Source organism: Rhinolophus sinicus, chromosome 16 (genome assembly GCF_057876585.1).
Source record: "Rhinolophus sinicus isolate RSI-liver-muscle chromosome 16, RSI-T2T, whole genome shotgun sequence".
Taxonomy (NCBI): Eukaryota; Metazoa; Chordata; class Mammalia; order Chiroptera; family Rhinolophidae; genus Rhinolophus; species Rhinolophus sinicus.
Window position 1 is genome coordinate 164,875,071 of NC_142516.1, and position 14,017 is coordinate 164,889,087.

The 14,017-nt window shown below is 38.1% G+C and overlaps 1 long non-coding RNA gene and 1 other non-coding gene across 3 annotated transcripts in view; both read right to left on the reverse strand.

Annotated features, from left to right (window-relative positions):
• LOC141571007 (uncharacterized) overlaps window positions 1-14,017 on the reverse strand; it is a 151,644-nt gene that overhangs the window by 94,070 nt on the left and 43,557 nt on the right. The window lies entirely within an intron of this gene.
• On the reverse strand, window positions 10,486-10,589 carry LOC141571441 (small nucleolar RNA U13). Its single transcript, XR_012496183.1, has one exon. It is a non-coding gene; the product is annotated as a small nucleolar RNA U13 (small nucleolar RNA).

The window sequence follows — 14,017 nt, forward strand, 5'->3', positions numbered from 1 at the left end:
ATTACAAGTAACGTTACCGGGAAGCTTTTCGTGCATGGCTCTTTGCACATTTGTATGACTGTGTCTGTAGGGAGAAGTTCTAGAAGCAGAACCGAGAGGCCGTCTAAATTAGGGGGCCAGGGTGTGGACACTCCAGTCAGGTTCCCCGGGTCCTAACCTCAGTGCTGTCACCCATGGTCCGAGTGATCTTGGGCATATCGCTCAACTCTCTGAATGTCAGTTTTTCTCCTGAAAACGGGATTTATAATACTCATAGTCACTTAATAACACTATTGTGAGAATAGTACATGTAGAGTGTTTAGATTAACTGTGAAATAACAATATATATGTTGGTCTCTGTCTCCATTTCCTGCTAGTATTTGGCCTTTGACCTCATTTCCTGACACTGCGTTCCTAAAATCTTTGTAATTTCCTGAGTGATAGGAGGCTCTGAGAGAGAATTCCTAAATCCTTGGGAATTTCCTGGGTAATAGAAACATCTTTTGTTCTAATGAGGTGACTCTTGGTGGATTCGTGGATGAAGGCTGGCACTAGAAAGACGAAGCCATCATTAGGAGCTTGGAACTTTCAGTCCCATCTCCCATTCTCTGGAGAGAGGACAGGAGGTTAAATTGAGTTAATAATCAACTTGGCTGTGATGAAGCCTCCATAAAAATCCCTAAAGTACAGGGTTTGGAGAGCCTCCGGATTGGTGAACACGTCACATGCAGGGCGGGTGGCACACCCCATTTCCATGAGAACAGAAGCTTCTGTACTTGAGACCTTCCCAGACCTCACCCTATGTATCTTTTCATCTGGCTGTTCATCTGTATCCTTTATTACATCCTTTATAATAAGCTGGTAAATGTAAATAAGTATTTCCCTGAGTTTCGTGAGCCTTCTAGAAAATTACTGAACCCGAGGTGTGGGTCCTGGGAACTTCCAATTTATAGCTAGTCGGAAGCAGAGGTGACAACCTGGGACTTGTTATTGGTGTCTGAAGTTGGGACAGTCTTGTGGGATTGAGCCTTTTACTTGTGGGATCTGATGCTAAGTCCAGGTAGACAGTCTCAGAACTGAACTGAATTGTAAGACACACAGCTGGTGTTAGAGAATTGGTTGGTGTTGGGAGAAAATGTACACAACTGGTTAAAAAAGTATTCTGTGTGAGTGTAGTAAGTAGGAACAAAACAGAATGTTCCTTTAGTTGGTGTAGAGAGATTTTTCCTTCCTAGAAAACAGGACACAACAGAAAGTGCTCAATAAATGTCAATTATCATTAATGGTCATGTAGATTGGGTTGATTTACATTCTCTCCTTTGTAAGAAAATCACTTTTTTAATCTGATGGGAGAAAATTCTCCTTGCTTCAATTTCCATTTTCTTAATATTTGTTGAGGTTGAACATTTGTTTATAGGTTTCCTGACCCTTTTATATTATTTCTCTGAAGTATTAATTAGTTTCTTTTGCCCATTTTCCTGCTGAGATAAAGTTAGTGATGGAATATTCCAGAGAGATGAAGAGCTCCATACAAGTTCTGATCAGATTGGAATATCCAGGTAAGAGAATCTGCATACTTTAACCTCACCCTGACCTAAAAATATTACAGAGGACGTCTACCTTCAGGCATGCATCAGATGAACACTCGCACCATCAAGCTGGACAAAATATTATCAAAGAAATAAACTGTTTGAAGGCACTAGAGAGCAATGTAGGCAACCAACACTTAAAGGGCCAAGATCACAGAGATAAGAAAAGCACACTGATGTAAGCTCAACATTCTTTTCCACTTTGTCCCTTAAAAAAAATGTGCTAATACTTAAGCAGCACATGGCTTAGTGGCCAAGCAGAGCATTCAACTTTCAAGTCCAGAGCATTCAGCTTGTTCACAGAAATAAAAAGATAAAAATTGATGCTCATGAACCAACAAGGTAAACACCTTGGTTTTGCACTAGACCCCAAAAATGCTATGTCCCAGCATTTGGAACAAACCAAAATATGCCAGACATGGACTAAAATTCCAACACAAATCATCTTAAGTGTTGATTAAATCAAAGAGATCTACCTTTACACAAACTGCCTACCAACAGAAAAGTAAATCCTCTCTGAAAGGAGTATAAAATCAACCAAATATCCACAATTTGTTATTCCTAATATCCAGTATTCAATAAAAAATTACTAGTCATTCCAGGAGACAGGACGAAATTACCAACAACTAAAAGCCAAAACAACAACAGCAGCACAGCAACAACAAAATGGACAACAGAAATAGATCCACAGATAATCAAATAATGAAGTTATCATTGTGGCAAAGAAACAAGAAACATCTCCTTCAAATGAGCAACAATAATATTGACAGCTGACTTATCATAAATATTGAAAGAAAATAATTGTAAAGCTATATTTCTATACCCCCCACAAATCAGAAAAAGCAAAGAAGTTTTGACAGATGAAAAAGTTCTAAATATTGGTTGTATGACAGTATAAATATACTTAACACTACTGAACTATACACTTAAAAGTGATTAAGATGGTAAATTTTTAAATTGTGCAATTTACTGCAATTTTTTTAAGTGAAGAGAGTTAAAAATGAAGTGAAAAAGAAAGTAATTTTTATGGTAAGTAAACTGCACCTCAGTAAATCTGTTTTTGTTTTTTCTTGAAAAGTGAAGAAGAAACAGACATTTTAAAACAAGAGAATTCATCATTAGCAGATGAGCATTAAAAGGAATATTAAAGGCAGTTTTTCAGACAAAAAAATAATCCCAGTAGAAACACAGAAATGTAAGACATGGTGATAGGTAATAGAAAGGAACTATAGCAATTGTAATGGTAGAAAATAATAATACTCTATGGTGGAATGGTAGAAAAATAATACATATATATGAAAACATAAGGAAAAAAAGCAGGAGTGTAGTATATAGAGTCAAAGTGTTCTAGTGTCCTGACATTGTTAGGAAATAGTAAAAGTATCAACTTTTATATTAATATAACACTCTAGTAAGTCAAGAATGCATGTTGTTATGTCAGTGATAACCACTATAAAATATTATAAAAATAACAATTCATGCAGGAGAAAATAGATTTATAAAAATATTTCATCAATTCAAAAGAGACAAGAACTGAAAGGAAAGGAAGAACAGAGGGACAGATGGGAAATTAATAATAAGATGATAAATTTAAAACTAAAAAGCTCAACAATTTGAATAAATTTTCTAATTAAAGCAACCATCAGATTGAATTAAAAAATAAAACTCAACTATATGTTCCTTATAAGAGACACACCTTAAACATAAGGACACAGTGGTGTTAAAAAGAAAATATTAGAAAAATGTATACAATGCAAAAATAAAAAAGTTGCTGTAGCTATACTAAATCAGGAAGAAAAGAAACATTACTAGAGATGACAAATGTTTTATAAAGATAAAAGAGTCAACCCACTAAATTGACTCAATGAGTATAAATGTATGTGTTTCTAATAACATACCATCAGAAGAAGCAAAAATTGACAGAATCAAAGGAAAAATGGTGCATCACAATTAGATTTGAAGAATTGAATGCATCTCTTTCAGTAAAGCAAAGAACAAGCAAAAATAAATCATAGGATTTAGAAGATTTTCTCAACATGATTAATGAGCCTCATTTAATTGCTATCTACAGTATAACAGCACACATATTTTTTTCAAGTGCACATAAACCATTTGCCAAAATTAAACAAATGTTGGACCATAAATCAAGTCTCAACAAACTTCAAAGCATTTTAATTATTAATCTTATGAAATAAGGATGCAAGTCAAGAATAAAAAAGTAACTAGAAAAGGCCCAAATATTTGGATAAAAAGCAGTACAGTTCTAAATAACCCGCTGGTCAAAGAATCACTCACAGTAAAAATTGTGAACTGAATTATAACAGAAAATATGACATACCAAATATGTGAGGTGCAAAATGTGTGCGGAGCATTTAATAGAGACTTGAAAGCTGATATGAGGGAAAGGGAGGGCTACCATTCAATGATCTAAGTATCCATCAAAATAAAAGGACACACATTTTTAATATGCACACTTTTCAGTGTGTACGTTCTACTTGGATTTTTAAAAGTTCAAGAAAAAGAAACTCCTCAATGTCCAGTCTCTGGTACTACAAGATTAAAGATCTCACAGTCTGTGAATGGGCTTGATAAAGCCCTGAGCTCTGGATCTTTTGCATGTGTTTAAAAACCTAGGCATACACAACTCTCCTAGGGTTTGGGGTTTTTTTTGGTGTATTGGGCTTTTTTTTTTTTTTTTTTTTTTTTTGCCCTTTTATGTATGACCTAAGGTCAGGTTATCCTCTTTAGAACCATTCTGCAACAGAAAAACATACCCAAACACTCCATGGTTCAGACTTATACTCCCAGAAACAGGCAGACACAAGCCTCCCTGGCTTACAGAAAAAACCAGTTACTCTGCAGCATTTCATCTCACCACACCCATTCAGCAAGCAATTCAGCATATGTGTTACCACACTAGCCTCAAAACGAGATTACCCTATTATGTTGCATAGGTAGTATCTTTGAAAGTTTCTGACCTCTTTTCATAACATAATATAATACAAAATTAAAACGCATTAGTTGCATGTTTCAAATTACTTAGCAGCCGACATTTCATGACTATAATCCACCACGATTGACACAACTACTATAGCTTATTCATGAAACTATTGTTTTGAGAAAACTATGAATTCGGTATTTCAGTTCCAGAACTTCATAATTAATGTACTAAAAGAGCATTTTCATTTGAAAAAGTATTTGGGATGTGGGTGTGTGTATATTGTAAAGGTATTCAAATTGATACCCCCATAAATAAAATTAGGTGACCTGTGAGTGCTAATTAGAAAGATATATGAAAAACATCAGATTAACATACGATCAATATGATATAATTCCCAGCCATGCTAAATACTCAAGAACTTTAAAATGTTCTTGCTTTCTTTTTCAAACACTAGTGTGACATTCGTCCATTTATAGTTTGGTTAAGTAAAATATAGGAAATTGCTTCTTTGTTGAAGTTACTAACTTCATTTTGAATAGTCTCCTACTTATAGAAATTATGATTAGAAATAATACTTGTGATAAAACTGAGGTCAGAGCTCCTCATTGAGTGTAAGGAATGTATTGCCTTAAGCACAGAGGGGCGAAAAAACCTCACCCTGCCCTGCACGTAGGTTCCTGTGGGAGCAGTTCACTTCTGCCGCCATTAACAAGACTTCTTCTCGAGTCAGGACAGGAAAACCAGGGGTGGGGAGGAAGTCTCTGGTCTAGCCATTTCTTCTTGGGAGGAAGGCCCAAGTCTTCGTCCTCTGTCATGTGAGTGACTGTGAGAGGAAGATTCTCCTCCTTCCCACAAAACATGCACACACAGAATTATCTTTGTAGGTTCCAGACAGACTAGCAAGCAGGAAGCGTGACTGGGTAGGAGGAGTTTCGGGCAGATATTTTACCCCAGACATTGATAGTTGCCAAAGAGAAGGTCTGTGCCCTTTTTGCAATACTTGTGCATGGAGCACCACCCTTTGCTGAAAGATAATGAGCATCTTGCAAATCTTTCTCCACCTCCTCACTGCTCACCTCCCTTGCACATTTAAATGTAATAGTTTCCTACAGGTGTTCTCCTCACTCCTACGGCTTCCACTAATTCTGATCTGAACTGTTCCTTGTCTGAATTCTGCGCCCATGTTTGAATGCACCCGTGGAAATTACCAATACCTTTTTTCTCAGTCGAAGCTATAGCTCTCTTTTAAAGCAATTATCTTTCAAAAAATCACTACCTATTTCAGTGTTCTTGCATCAAAATATGTTGAATTATGGAATCAAACATCTGTCAATTTGCAAGTAGAGCCCTAAATACAGATAGAGAAAAGAACCCTGAATGCTATTCAAAGTATTGAGATCCTACCGAAAAACAGTTCTAAATGACTATTTAAAATGACATTTTAACAGTGTGTTTTTTCCACTTATTTGTCAGTGTTTCATTAAAGTGTCTCTAATACCATGGTAACTCATTCCTAGTGAAGAGATACATTTCAGAAGAAAAAAAAAAAGTGCTTTTTTTTTTCTTAGAAAGCTAGACAGGAGGCGAGTCAACTGATAACATCTTATGTTGTATAGCATCCTAGTGACATGTCTTTTTCACATGCCTTCTGTAATTTAATCTTTCAAGTAACCACATGAGATGGGCAAGGCAAGCCTCATTACTTGCATTCTACCACCAGAACCATCAGGATCTTGTGGCTAATACAGTGTTCGAGTCCTTCCACTTCAGCACGTACTCTGCCTTTTGAAGCATCCACAGCAACTCAAATATTCATAGCAACTATCCATCACTACAGATAATATCTAAGCAATACTAAACAAACATGACATTTTCATTTTCTGTAATATCTTTAAACCAGTTAGAAGGATGCTAAATATGAAGTCAGTCCAAGGACTATAGGACCTGGAGGATATCACTTGTTTGTCCTTCCTGGGGAAAAGACCCACAGATGGACATAAGCACATACCCCAGAGTCTGCTATTTGTTCGGAAAGGTATGCATCCATAGCCTTTTGCGAAGGAGAGGGCTTATGGAAAAAGTCATCATGGGTTACCAGGTTTGCTGGTTTGTGACTTCATTCCAAAGACTCGAGAGGGAGGAGTGCTAGCACCTCAGCATATGTGGGTCTATGAGGTCTGCCAATTAAGTTCGCGAACTCATCCTAGAAAAAGTGCTACACACCTCATTGCTGAACATCACTACGGTCACCTTCGAAGTACTCACCTTGGGAAGCTGTGCACTAATGCCAGCACCTAGTCCACCCTTCAAAGCAATTTTGGAACTCTTTTTCTGGAATGGCCATCAGAGCTCTCGTTGTATTACCCTTGACGTCCTGAATGTCATCAAAATGTCTTCCTTTCAATATTTCCTTTATCTTCAGGTAAAGCAATAAGTCATTGGGGGCCAGATCAGGTGAGTAGGGAGGGTGTTCCAATACAGTTATTTGTTTACTGGCTAAAAACTCCCTCGCAGACAGTGCCGTGTCAGCTGGTACATTGTCATGATGCAAGAGCCATGAATTGTTGGTGAAAAGTTCGGGTCGTCTAACTTTTTCACGCAGCCTTTTCAGCACTTCCAAATAGTAAACTTGATTGACTTTTTGTCCAGTTGGTACAAATTCATAACGAACAATCCCTCGGATATCAAAAAAGGTTAGCAACATCGTTGCAACAAGTTCTCCAACTTAATTGTCAGACCTCGTATGTGCAATGAAGCCGTTATTTCTACTCTCCCTCTCTATCCCCACCCCAGCCTTTAAAGCGAGGGCTTAAGACTTTACTTCGTGGTGGGAAGGAAACCCCAGAAGGGTAAGCTCGCCTAGAGAAGAGCCCACAGGGAATGAAGACAGTCACTGTCACCCATGATCAGAGCTGATTTGAGAGGCCTGGAAGTGAATGGTTGAGTTTCTCTACCAAAATGACATACACGCTGCTTCTGATGGCTCTCCAGCCTCAGCTACCCTGACATTTTCAAGGTTCCTGAATGCATCCTGCTCTCTCTCAAGTCACAGGATTTGCAGAAACCTCAGGTTTGGTGGTTTGGGGTTTTCTTGTATTTTGGATTTTTTTCATTTGCTTGTTTTTCTCGTTGTTGCACAAACCTCAGTTTAGAACAATCTTCACCTTTACCTGCCGACCTTCTATGCATCCTTTCTGACATGTCTCGATCATTGTGCCCTCCAGGAAGCCCCCTTTCCCGGTCTGCATTCCTCACCACCATCTCGTCTGCTCCTGGAGCGGCCTGTGCTTATCCTCGCATTGTTCTTACCGCACTTGATTGTAATCAGTTTGTTTCATTTACCGACAAGGCTGTAAATTATTGGAGGTCAGGGGCTATGTCTGATCATCTTTGTATCCCCAAAACCTAGCGTAGAGCCGAGCGCATATGATGCACTAAATAGATGAAGGAAAGAAGGAATAGCGCCATCCGGCACTTCTGATACCTTTTAGCCTCTCAGTTTGGCCATGTGTACAAATCTCTCTGAATGACTACACTACCTTTTGCATTACTCCTGCTTATTACTCACTCAAGACTTGGTCTAGAGGCTCTTGACCAACACAAGTGATGGGACACCCCTAATCAGGGAAACACTGTTTTCCAGCCAGAGGAGGGAGATATAAACAGCCCTATTCTTGCTCCAATTGCTTCTAACATCACGGCCATCAGCAGGCAGAGTTCCACCCAAACCCAGAACAAACTGGATTATAGTTTAGTAGGTTATTGGTACTAGCTCTCTCTCCACCCAGTGTGCTTTGTTAAACAAGTCTGATCAGACACCCATTGTCTGGTGCTTTGTTTTGCTATAGTTATTCTATCTACCCTTTGCTGCCAATATGCCCGAATAATCCCTCTGCTCATATTTGTTTTTCCCAGTCTCTGCCATCAAGCAAAACTTTTCTTCTATTTTCCTGCATTTAAAATCAAATGGTCTTTCCTCTTAACAAGCTATGCTTCAAATCATGTGTGCCCCAAATTGCTGAAGCCCTCTCATCCTATCCGTCCTCTTGGATTGCCCTCCATCTCCGCCCTTCAGTTTCCACACCTCCTTTTGAATTTGGTTTATGACAGCAAGTTCTGCTCTGGCACCAGGACCCGTACTCCACTTGGATTTTTATTTCCCACTCGTGTTTGGCTTTTATATTCCAAGTTCAACTTCCAGAAGCATGTTCCCACTGAAAAGAATAATCTAACTGAAGGGTGACATGTGACATTATACACTTCCATGATACTTAAACTACTCCTAAATGTTCCCCTTAAAATAATATATATTTTTTTATTTTTTTGTAGATCCCGCCAATAACATTGATAGATAGCTGACCGACCATTGAGAAGGGCACTATAAATTGGACCAAAACTAAGAGTCTGAAAGAGCTGGGAATTTTCTCCACAAACTTTCGGGTGTTCACACTGTGACCATTGCGTTTCATGGCCTATCCACTTTTATAAGTCTGTTTATGAGTACCAGAGGTTTAGCCACCACTGCTTTGGCTTGCCAGCTTGGACTGACTGCGGCTATTTTAACCACATTCCCCTTTAGAAAGAGCACAGCAAACAGTTCCAAATTCCTGAGGGAACCGTAACTGTTTATACTGAGAAAACTGAGTGACACATCATTTGGAAATTTGTTACTATTTAAGCCTCTAGCGACTTCTTTTTTTTTCCCCCCAGAGTGGTCTCTTAAGGCCTACAACCATACTTCCACCCTGACACTCAAGGATTGATCCAAGGAGCATAAGACTCTCACGGAGAAGAAAGTGGACATCTGGACACCAGGAACCAACACACTCTAAAAATGTTGGCTCAGCCAACATTCCCCATCAGGCAAAGAATGCCACTTTCTTAAACATGAATAGTGAAAATGACTAGGGTCTGCAATGTCTGGAGCTAGAACAGACCAACGACTTAGCTTAGCAACTTGAAGAACTCAAAGTTTTACCTACGGGTCACTTTTGGAGGAGGGGAAAAAACCCAATCTGTATGAAAAGTCATGCTCTAGAATAGAAAGGAATCAAGTGGTTACTTTCTGCCAACCTGTTCCTCACCACTTGTGTCTGGGGTATGTGCTTACCGGAGCCATCCTGACCTGAGAGGGCTACCCATTTCCCAGTCTGACCATTCATTCAGGGCCACTCTGAACCCAGCAATGGTAACTTTTCTTAGATAATCAGACGAACCTTGTTCACTTGATATTCACCTCAGGCTAGTGTTGGTTTTCCTGCCAGATTCAATGCCACCCCACCCTGATCATCCAGCAATGATCCATGTCAGGAGTTCTGACCCAGAGCCAGCCCTGATGACGTCCAGGAAAAATCCTTCCAAACCAATATCCCTGAAGAGGATGCCTCTTTGCAAGTGTCAAGAACTGTTACAACTCTGAAATTTTACCATGCTGTGCAAGCTGACAAGTAGTCTACCATAGCTTCATGGATACTGGCAGAAGACACAAGACTTATAGGTCAGAGACAAAGAATCTTATTACTCACGGCACAGTCAGGACCTTGAGTTTTACGCTTCTGTTGGCTCCCCTTACCCCTCAAGGCCTGTGGGGGTTACACAGAGCAGCCTAGGTAGATTCTGTTCACACACTGATAAGTTTGCATCACAGCTGAGAATCTCTGAGCTTTGGAAACCCCAATCTTTTATTATAAAAGATCAGGCTGCAAGAAAACCTGTCTAAAGTTGCTCCAGAGGGAGACATTATTTTTATTATACTAGACAGCAAAAGAACTGGCCCCCTGCTCCAGAAGGAGATGTTATCTTTATCTTCTATTCACTAGCAAACATATTTGAAAAGATCATCCAGAACAAAAGGCCATCAGTACTTCTGCTTACAAGAGGTAAAGAAACATGAGAAACCTGTGGGAAATTGTCTCTTAATAGTAAGTTGAAAAAAATCAGTGAATAAATGAATGAATGTCATAATTTTTTTTTTCACGTCAGACGGGTAATGTGCCGATGTCGTAACAAGGTTTGTGGGAGGCACATCTCACGCAAAAGCGTGACCACCCAATCATCACATTTACGAACTACAAAAGGATCAGAATGAATGTCATAATTTATGGACATCTTAGAGAAACAAAGTAATGAGTGTTCAATACAAATAATTCATCCATTTTCTACTCCTCTAAATAACACTTAATAAAGGTCAATTCTGTTCACCCAGGAAGATTCTCATTTTATTTTATTAATTTAAATGTATGTTGCTCTTTCAATTTGATAAATGCACTCATTTGATAAATCCTGAAAAACTTAAAAATTGACACTTTTTAAGTTACCAAATACTATCCATTTTGTGGAAACTATTTGTTTCCAATATTGTTTTGTCATTCTACACATAAATGATTATACATATCTCTTTGCTAAAAGTCTTTATCCCAAAGACTAAAAATGCAAATGACACAGGATTTTGAGGTTGCCATTAGTCAAAATAAAGAAAGAATACAGGAAACTAGTACAGAAAGATTGTGCTTCCAACTTCATAGTAGAAAGTTGCTCACAGGCCTTAGAGGGTGATATACATAGGTTTGGGTCACAAAATTAGTTCACAAGCCCTCCTCATCCTCTATGGCTTCCTTATTATATGTTCCTTGGAAGGTCTTTTTTAGGATGGGGCCTTTTCTAAACAAATTAAGTTATTCCAATCAAAAATGGAATGAGCAACACTCAAGGAATTCCAAATATTACGATAAATAAACAGCATGTTGCACACTGTATTCTAGGGAACACAAGTATCCTTTATGATGTTAATAAATATTCTACCATCCCCCCAAATTCCATGGCCAACTAAGTTTGGTAATCTATACATTAAAGTGATTTTTCACTGTAGAACTTTTCAGAGCCTCTAGTTGAGCTAATATAGTTTAAATTGAGCTAATGAGGTTCATTTATCATTGAACTTCCAATTAGTAGATTACACATATGGTATGAAACATTTCCTGAACATGTTTCACCACGTAAAATTTTCAAAATCAGATGTTTTGTATGTAAGGACACTAGATGCTTTATGTTAGGGGATACTAGAGGTCCATAGAACACAGAAAAACTCTGGACCACAAGCTAGGCTAGATGTGGGACTATTGAGACAGTTGGGTGTTAGTTTTGCAAAGGACCTTGAATTATGCTCAGATATTTGGACTTTACTATGTAGGCAATGGGGAAATATCTTGTTGAAATTCTTCTTATCTATTTGGCATGTTTAGGTGCAGTCATTTTAGTCAGAAGCATACTGAAAGATCCAATAAAGTTTCCATTGTGTAATAGATCCCTCCAGAGAAGAGATCTACAGAAGAGAATAACCTCTGTAAACACCCAATTTCAAAATTTAACAGCCTTCAAGCTTAAGAAAATCTTCTTTATACCTAAGAATTCCTATGTAGTAGTCTAAATTAATTTTATTTATTTATTTATTTATTTATTTATTAATTTATTTATTATCCATTCTGTATTCATTGTACTTCCTCTTCTCTGAATTCCAGCTCTAGAACAGAGACGAGCTGAAACACCAGATCCATTTACGGATTGTCCCAGTCTGAGCAAACTTACTCTCCAAGCTTTTATCATTGAGGTTTATTTTCCAGAGTTTGATCATAGTCAAGACTATCTTGGATGCTCTAACCAAGTTTTCTTTGTCCTGCCATTCAAAGAGTATTTAATGAGCACCTACCTGAAGCAAGGCATTGTAATAAGTTCGGAGAGAAATAGAAAGAAGATTTAGACATAGTCCCCTTAAAACTTGTGTACACTTTGGCATATTTTGCTTTAAGATCAAATCAACTTAATTTCTTTACAGCTTTTATTCATTTGTGCAGCTAGTAAGGACCAAGTCTGTAAAGAACTACTCAGTGCGCCAGTCAGTGAATATTTGTTGAGCTCCTACTACATGCCACGCATCCTGTTAGGTGCTGGGGATGCAGCAGTGGCGAGACCGGCTTAGTTTCTGCTCTCATAGAGCTCGTAAATCTAGTTGCAGCTCAAGACAATAAAATGGGTCTGACATATTTATTAGTTATCTGCTCTAAACTCTTTTAAAAATGTTATTAGTTATAAAGGGGGATAAAACATACATGACAAAATGTTAACAGCTAGTTAACCCAAGAGACGAGCATGTTGATACTCATCTTACTGTTCTTTTGATCTTTCTGTTGAGTTGAAATTTTTCAAAGTAAGTTGGAGGAAAGTTTAATACGAATAATTCAGAAAAAAAAACATTTGGAGTCCGATTTCTTCCATAATTTAATACTTTCTTTGCTTAGTTGTAACATTTGGTTGTTTCCATATGAGAACTCCCATGGCAGAAGCCAAATCATCACCACAAGAATAAAAGCAAAAACTTGGAGGGCATTTGCCCTACCATAGACGGTCGTGCCACAAGTGAATACTCCATGCCTCTTGAATTTGGCCAACATTTTTGTTAAACACTCTATAAAACATGTCAGCATATTCAGTCTGTGGCTAAGTAGATAAGGAGAATTACAATGTCCAAATACGCTATTTGCTGTCATTCATTTGGCACTTCTTAAGCCATTCTTGAAGGCAAGGATATATGTTTTAATGATTCTAATAACCTATAACAATTAACAAGCTCAATGTCTTTGGTGTATTAGGCTAAAATATACCACGTGAAACTTCTTCATTTTACTAGTGGCAGGGACAGGATTGACACCACCTGTAATATATCCAAATAAAACAATGTTATTTAGATTTAGGATAGATTTAGGTGGCTTTTAACAATGTCTTACCATGACTAAGCAAATAGATATTATCATTATTTGCGTTTTTATTTTCTCGCCATTTCAAGTTGCCAGATACATCTTGGTCTCTGATGCACGAGGCAGCTGTATTTTCAGCAAGGAATGCATAGAGGAGAAAACCAGTGCATACAAGTGAAGGCCAGTGATTAAAAGGGAAAAGGAACATGAGGGAATTCTATGGGGGGGGGGGGGTTAACATGAAACCAAAGACCTACAACAGGTATTCCTAAAGAATAGGCTAATGGGTAATTGACATTTTCCCTCCATTCATTCAGTTAAAAAACATGTTCCGTGTCTGCCGTGTGCCAGACACTGCCAGCAGAGATAAAAGAATACAATATAGTCTCTATCTTAAAAAAACTAAGCCGATTCCAGCTGAGTCATCAGACCAGCAAAAGAGAAATCAATGTGCTTGGTGGAGATAAGAGAGGTGATAGGTGCAGTGGAAACAGCAGCGTGGGCCTAGGACGCAAACCCAAATTAAGTCTCTGTCATTTATAACCTATTCCCTTGGCCACATTACCTAACCTCTCGGAGCTTCGAGTTCCTCATTTGTAAAATGAAAATATACCTACCTTGTCCTACAGCTGTAAGAATTAGGGATAAGGTAAGCAAAACATGGGGCACGTAGAAGAACTCAAAATTCATTACAAATACTGCAATAGAGGGATGTGTATAATGATTAACAAACACAAAATTTGTTCCTAATATTTTAC